At 42.6% G+C, this 6,000-nt stretch overlaps 1 protein-coding gene across 12 annotated transcripts in view; it reads right to left on the reverse strand.

Annotated features, from left to right (window-relative positions):
- Positions 1-5,656, reverse strand: part of LOC144521944 (unconventional myosin-IXAa-like) — a 147,903-nt gene extending 142,247 nt beyond the window's left edge. For 6 of the 12 annotated variants that reach the window (XM_078256636.1, XM_078256643.1, XM_078256642.1 and 3 more), the window contains exon 1: positions 5,268-5,655. The gene's annotated coding sequence lies outside the window, so the exon portion shown is untranslated. Of the gene's footprint in view, positions 1-5,267 lie in introns of all 12 variants that reach the window. The other 6 variants (XM_078256648.1, XM_078256641.1, XM_078256639.1 and 3 more) reach the window with 2 other exon arrangements.
- Positions 5,657-6,000: the final 344 nt, after the last annotated feature.

Consider the following 6,000-nt stretch of genomic DNA (forward strand, 5'->3'; position numbering starts at 1 on the left):
AAGAAGCAATAACGAACACGTCGAATCCCAGAGTACCCGAGAAACATCCATAACAGGAACATCTAAAAGTGGCTTATGTTATATTTTGTATTCCTGGGGAAATGTTGTTGTTTGGAGTAGTAGGGTTGTCACGATACTGGAATTTATTTTTCATACCTTAAAAAATATCGATATTCGATACCATTTGGGATACCACAGAGATAAGATATGGGCTTGCTTGTATCCTTTGCCTTTTCCAAGTATTTTCAAACAGCACTCATTCTGTTTTCTTTGTCAACCAAAACCAGTCACAGAAGCTCTGCACTTGCCATCTTTAATGAACCAACACCATAACCAGTCCCTCCAGAAAAACGCGATTACGCGATCGCATGATTCAATGCATAATCAGCCAAAGTCCACATATTTATGCGGGGGCCTTTCTTTCAAATACGCCGCACTTTCGCCGCATAAATTGCCGATTTCCGCGCAGAATATGCGAGGCTTGCATGATGTCACATATATCTTAGCAGAAAGTTGAAAAATGTTGCGTTTAATTCACACAAGAGCAGCCATTTTCCCCTGTTGCCATGGGAACGTTATGAAGTGACTTAATTACGTGACGTGAACATCATCAAAAAGCTGCAAACCCCGCGATGAAGCCATGATGAAACCGCAGTTTTTGCAAGTTCCCGCAATTTCATCACATAAAATTGCATAAGTATCCCGCATATTCCATCGCATTTTTTAAGAAAACGTGCCGCATAATCAAGGATTTTTGCCCGCAACAATCACAAAAAAAGGACTGCATAACAAAACCTGCAAATGATTGTATTCGACCAGAGCAAATCAGAGTGATGGGAAGGCAGCAGTAAGTGAGAGGAGGCTGGCGTTTTTTTTATTGTCAACAAATCCCATGAAAAGACCAAAACCAACGATGCATTTGTCAGACATGCCAATTACTTCACTGATAGTGGCCTCAATTGTCCAGAATGCATTGCAGCCAGATGACCAGTTGTATTTTTTTTTGTTTTTTTTTTGAATGAAGGCTGAGACTTTTCTTCTCTCTATCTCCCAATCACTACAGCTACACCCAAACGACACATAGAACCCACAGTTCAATGCAACCAGATAAAGCTTTGTCTCTAGGAGGTGTTGAAAAGCATTCTGGGAAATCACTAACTGCAGTATTAGATGATGAGGGAAAATAAAACTGAAAAGTAAAATTATGAAACTTCTAATATCTATTTAACATCATAGATTAGTGATATAACAGTCTACAAAGTAATGAAGGCTTTCCTACAAAATAATAAAAATGTTTGTAGCTGCAGCTACAACTTGTTAAAAGGAGATTTATGTCCTCTTGTCTGTCCGGAAAAAGCTGATGAAGATGCTATTTAAGAACACACACACACACACACACACACACACACACACACACACACACACACACACACACACACACACACACACACACACACACACACACACACACACACACACACACACACACACACACCTGGTTAGAGATGCATATAGCCGCATTGAGATGGTATGCAAGACATTGACCTCATCCTGGTATTGTCTTACATGAAGCCCTGAGCACTGCAGCAGCAGGTTTGAGCGTGATCTGACTGCTCAAGCAAGGACGCTGGGATCCAGTGGCAACAAGAACAAAGACATTTTTCGTAAAGCCATCAATTCACAAGGTCAGACTAAAACAGAAATGTGGGTCAGTGGGCTTGTGGATTGAAATCATTTTCAGCAGTTTACAGTAGATGGACTGAGACTCTTTAGCCCCTCCCTAAGTCTGTTGATGAGCTTATCTCCATGATCTAATACGGACTTCATCATCAGAGCTTGTAGATTAGGATACATATGTGAGAATAATGATTGGATGTCAGTTTGTATAAATAAAGGTCATCTATGAGTTGTTTTTCCATTAAGAAATAAAGAGGCCACCTCCGTGTGAGGACAGTGTGGTACATAAATGTAAGGCTTCATTCGCTCAAAAGAAGTGTTGCCTCCGAACAGAACCTAGCCAGCGATTACACCACAACATACTGTAATTGAGAAAACTATTTAGAACTATATGAACGTAACTTCTAGAAGACAGGGTCGGCTATTTCAACTAAGGTTGTGTCCACATCTAACGTGTCTGAATCAGTTCAAACAAGCTCATTTTGTTTAGGTGCTTCCCAGTCAGCTTCCAATCGTACTTAAAGCTGAATTTCTTTCGTAATAGTAGATATGCGATTTTAGCATGAATTCAAAGGTTAAATTACAATTAAATCCATGTGCTGATCATCAACTGTCAAGTAAGTGATCTTTTAAGTCGCCTATATAATGCATTGAATTTGGCAACTGGGATTGCAGAGATTTTACCTGATGAATCAGAAAGTGAAAAGAGCTTAAAACAGCCATTTCTCATTCAAAAGTGAGTGAAATTTAGTAATCCCTAGCTATTCCCCCATAATATTACAGTACAAAACACCTCTTTACCAGCCTGTTTCTACCTGTTTCTTCATTGAAAGGCTACAATTTATAATTGTTGTCTTGATCCAGATCAAACAAACCAAACTGCAGGTGTGAGAGCACTAAAGAGAAGAACCTCTCCCACCCTCTGATCTGCTCAGTCACATCAATGCACCAAAGTGAATGAAATTACGTGAACCTGCAAAGGGTTTAAACTCTGGCTTGGAATGAGTGACCACTTCTTGAATATGTTATTCTATTAACTATTCCATTCTAATTTTTTTTCACAGATACTTTCCACACTATATTACGTCATTAAATGTCAGTTCTCCCATTAACTCTCAGTGGCGCAGCTCCGGTCATCTGGGACATGGACGGAGCATTGTTTTTTTCCTCCTTCTGGATAAAGAGTATGTATGGAAAACAGGCCCGAGTGGTTCAGATGGACAGCCTATGATGTTGAAGGAGCAGTAACCACAGGAGAGACAGTAGTGTTAATGCTTACGAAAATGCCTACTCCAGAAGTATCGGTAGTGTCTTTTAACAGCTTTAGAAAAAGAGGCTTTCATTTCATATTCATTATTTAAATGAATGAAATTCCTATTCAAGCACCCTTATCCTTGCATGTGATTGATGTTGTGATGTTTATATTGCCTGTGACTGGATAGAAACAGTCACTGTGGATGCTCTTCTTCTGCCGTGACGTCTTCATCTCTCACACGTTTTAAAATGAAGCGATTCGGAGTTGCTTTCGAGCTGCTCCGCTTCGGTCACAAACATGTTCGCTGGGCAGCTGGAGCTGTCAAAGCAATGTTTTCAGTCCTGTTCTCAAGAGCTTTGCCGCTTATGTAATAACCTGAATGAAATGTTTATGTCAGCAAAGTTGACATCACATTAAGGGAATTCTTCTCCTGACTGAATCAGCAGCTGGGGAGTCAGACTGCACATCACCTGCATGATGCGGGAAGCACTTGTCAGTTCTGGCATGTCACAATAATGCACCTGTAATGACTTCCCTGTGGCATTTCATAAACATTGCACATACATGTCACATGCAGCCACAGCTCCTAGGTGCTGTTGCTCTGGCACTTCAGAGCCAGAAGGGAGGAGGAGGGTGGGTCACCTCTCCAAGCTTTTGGGCTGGTGGACAGAGACCTCGGGGGCACTGCCGGTCTGGTCTGGTCTGTCCGAGGCCATGAAGGCTTGTTTTAACATGTCAACTGACTAAAGACAACCAAACCCAACAGAAGCCAGGGTAACAAACCCACTTTGTTTGTTCCTGCTTTACTGAGTCTCACAACTCTACAACTTAGTGATGGTATGAAATTCACATAAAAGATACCAAATAGGTTAATCCACCTGATCTAATGCTAATGATGCTCTTATGCTGTGCCATTAACCATGCCATTATGTCTTTACCCATCCCAGGCTATTTCTCCTCATTCTCTACATTAAAACGCTTATTTTGTAAAGCAATTTGGAACGCAATGGTTTTCTGTTTTAAAGCCTACATGTAAAGGCTTCACTCTATATGCTCTGTATAAATTAACATTTCATGTTTTCACTCAAATTGCCCAGCTGTACACTGTTGATGTATCTGTTGATTATCTTCCAGAATAATCAATTCCATTGTTTGGTCAATACAACAGTAGAGATGGCCAAGCTGACATCTTCAAAAATGCTTGTTTTGTCCGACAAACCATCCAAAACCAAAATATATTTAGTTTAATATCATACACGAGTCCACGACTAAGCAAGCCAGCATATATTCACATTTAAGGAGTTGAAACCAGTAAATGTTTGGCCTTTTTTTTTAACCTAAAAATGACTTAAGTTGCAGATACATTTTCTATCTATTGAGTCATTAAATACTTGACTAATCAATTCAGCTCTAACCATGACAATGTAAAGATGCACATTTTAGTTATAGGACAATAGTGTGTATTAGTTTGTCTGTTTGTTGTGATCACAAGAGGAGATCACACAGTAGCCTTTTCACCAAACTATATTAACCTCCATCCATTGCAACACACTGAACATCCTGGTGCCCAGCTGTATATAAAAAAAAAGCCTCAGCCATGCCATCAGGCCCCATCAGGCAGCAGCAGTGTGATGTAGGCAGCCCTAAAGTCGTTTCACACACATGACGAAAAATGTCACAACCGTCCGTCACAGCTCTCAACACAACATAGCAGTGTAGTAATATGACACACACACACACACACACACACACACACACAAACAAACAAAGCTCTGCAGCCTTTACAGCACAACCTCCCTCAGCGACAAACCCAACCAGCACCGCTCTAGTCGGATGGTTCGAGCTCCACAGTCTAATCATCCATTTATACCAGTGCGTCACATTTATTGCTGCGGCTGCTGCACTGTGACAGACTCCACAGACACAAACTGCAGCCCCGGTGTGGCGTCCAGCATATACCAGGCAACATCTGTAACTGCACATTTACGCATTATGTAAGAAAACGCCGTGACATTTATCCGAGGCGGTGGCGGCGGCAGCGGCGTGCGATGGAGGGGTGAGGAGGGAGGAGGGGGGAGACTAGAGCCCTGGGTGCGTACAGGGGCAGCGGGAGGGTATTTTGACCAAGTCGGTCCATTTCTTTCATAACCATACATGTTACGTGGTCTGAGATTACATTTGAATGGGGCGCAGGAGGCTGCAGCTGATGTTAAATTGATAGAGACAGACAGACAGCGAGCTTTGACATTACCCACTCCGAGCTCTGTTGGTCCCGTTTTACTGACAGCTAAATGTAAATATTATAGGACTTAAAAGGGGAGACATGGGGGCTTACCTTCTCCACTGTGACTTCAGTCCGCTGCTCCGTAAACCTCCCCGCTATAAAGCCTCTTTTTCTGACGAGAAGGCAGGCAAGCCGCGCGCCTCCTGTCCAACAACTCAGGCTGTTTTACCGCAGGGAAACGCTGTCGTGCTTAACAGTCCGCAGCACGTATCCCGCTGCACGAATCTCCAAATCTTCCGTAGATAGATATGACCCTGTTTCTTTCTGTTTCCCTTCTCTATGTGTGCGTGTCGTTGTCCTGAGAGCTTCTGTTTGGAGACCTCTCGTCACGTCGTCCTCCTACAGCTTCTCTCGCAGCTCCTCTCTGCTCTCTCTCCTTTTTCTTCTCGTCTACAATCGCATTGCCTGTTGTACCGTGCACTCGCACTGCGCGTCCACGTAAGGCCGGTAGGGTGGGAGCTGGGCTACATCACAGTGTTATCGGTGGGTGGGATTTGGGAGCACCCTCCTGTGTGAAATAACAGTAATTGTTTTCAAGTGAATTGCCAAATCAAATTAAGATTTTTTTCTTTTTTTTAAACAGAGTGATCATGTAGGATTTGATAGCAGGCAGTGTCACTCAGCACTAGTGTGGGGTGTGGCCAAAATTGTGGCCACCCTCTCCTCAACACACACACACACACACACACACACACACACACACACACACACACACACACACACACACACACGAGCAAAGATGCATGGAGGAACCATAGAGGGAAGCTCCAGAATGTAAATCTCT

This window comes from Sander vitreus, chromosome 8 (assembly GCF_031162955.1).
Source record: "Sander vitreus isolate 19-12246 chromosome 8, sanVit1, whole genome shotgun sequence".
NCBI lineage: Eukaryota > Metazoa > Chordata > Actinopteri > Perciformes > Percidae > Sander > Sander vitreus.